Here is a 2,319-nt window from a genome sequence, read left to right as displayed (position 1 = left end):
TATGATCCACATTTCTATAATCAAATTAATCTTTTAGAGTCATTCGCCACTATACATTTTCAAACACTAGGCCATGAGAATAATAACGGTGAAGACTGTACAACCATGGACAAAATTCCTGTACCGTGAATGAAGCTTCGAAACAACACAATACTTCAGTGATTGAGACGGAATTCGAAAACATGTTTGACACAAGTACTGACCGTGGTTATACAATACAACACCTTCATTGGACAACCCTTATAAACGTGCTGACAAATATTATATACATATGTTATTGTCACCCTCTCTCCCAGTCTCAAAGTTAAAGTGCCTCCATCTGCGCCAGGTGTGCATCTGAAACATCTCTTTTGCAATATTCTGCGACTTCTAAAATGCTAATATCACATGAGGCGGCGTTTTTTTTAGTAGAGCCAAGATTTCCTTAATGAGGTAATGAGTTAATGGTAATTTAGGAATTGCATGAACGAAATAATAGATACTGCTAAAATGATAATATGGAATAATGACAATTTAGGAACTGCTGATATGGAATGTACTGATAGCATTCATATGCTTTATTCATATGTGACGATATAAGATCACGATAAAGGTATATAAATTAATGTAATCATGGTTTATTATCCACTGTGTAGGAGATAATGTTTTAGCTCTAGCAGATCACGACAGCCAAAGCATATGACATTTTTACTCTCGATATATGATTTGATGTTGTTGAAGCTGTAAAAGTATACGTGATGTTAAAGGTATATCAGTGTGTCTGGCTGCGGTATATTTGCATGTATTTGTATATGTCTCACTGTCTACCCTTCTCTCTCTCTCTCTATCTCTGTTTCTTTCTTTCTGAGTCTGTCTCTCTCCTCTCCCTGTGTCTGTCTGTCTGTCTGTCTCTCTCTCTCTGATTCAGCCAATCTCTGTGCCTCTCTCTCTCTCTCTCTCTCTCTCTCTCTCTCTCTCTCTCTCTCTCTCTCTCTCTCTCTCTCTCTCTCTCTCTCTCTCTCTCTCTCTCTCTCTCTCTCTCTCTCTCTCTCTCTCTATCTATCTATCTGAGTTCGAGGGTTCGAGTCACCGGCCGGCGCGTTGTTCCCTTGGGCAAGTAACTTCACCTCGATTGCCTACCTAGCCACTGGGTGGCCAAGCCACCCCAAGTCAGTGCTGGTCCCAAGCCCGGATAAAATAGAGAGAATGATTACCTAAAAAGGTACCACCGGCACTCTCCGTGGAAAGGAACTGGGGACCCTACCACGTACTCACTCCAAGAGCATCACAACATGAAAACTGCAATTAAGTATCATGCTGTGACCACGGCGGCTCAGACATGAACCTACCGTTAAAGGAAGATATATATATATATATATATATATATATATATATATATATATATATATATATATAAAGAAGATATATATATATATATATATATATATATATATATATATATATATATATATATATATATTTCAATAACGGTAGGTTCATGTTTGAGCCGCCGTGGTAACATTATGATACTTAATTGTAGTTTTCATGTTGTGATGCTCTTGGAGTGAGTACGTGGTAGGGTCCCCAGTTCCTTTCCACGGAGAGTGCTGGTGGTACCTTTTTTAGGTAATCATTCTCTCTATTTATCCGGGCTTGGGACCAGCACTTGACTTGGGCTGGCTTGGCCACCCAGTGGCTAGGTAGGCAATCAAGGTGAAGTTCCTTGCCCAAGGGAACAACGCGGCGGTCGGTGACTCGAACTCTCGAATTCAGATTGCCGTCGTGACAGTCTTGAGTCCGACGCTCTAACCATTCGACCACCGCGGTCTATATATATATATATATATATATATATATATATATATATATATATATATATATATATATATATATACACATACACACACGCATACACACACACACACTCACACACACACACACACACACACACACACACACACACACACACACACACACACACACACACACAATATATATATATATATATATATATATACATATATATATATAATACATACAAAATAAATATCTCTTCTTGATTTATGTACATTAAACTGAACCTTTTCTTTTTGTTCTCTCTCCAGCGCATATATCAGAAGCAAAAGCTATTTCGAAATACGTATAAAAAAAAGAGTGACCCGGTCTGACCTCTTTCCCATGAACTGACCTTCACTTCGTATCATCTGCACGAAAAGGCTTGCGTATCGTTCGTGATTGGTCGTATCAGTACATCTGTTGTTAGTTCTGTGGCCGTTTGTTGGTTCTGTGGCCAATTGTTAGTTCTGTGGCCGTTTGTTAGTTCAGTGGTCATTAGTTTTA

The sequence above is a fragment of the Penaeus monodon genome, chromosome 38 (genome assembly GCF_015228065.2).
Source record: "Penaeus monodon isolate SGIC_2016 chromosome 38, NSTDA_Pmon_1, whole genome shotgun sequence".
NCBI lineage: Eukaryota > Metazoa > Arthropoda > Malacostraca > Decapoda > Penaeidae > Penaeus > Penaeus monodon.
Note: the sequence above shows the minus strand (reverse complement) of the source record.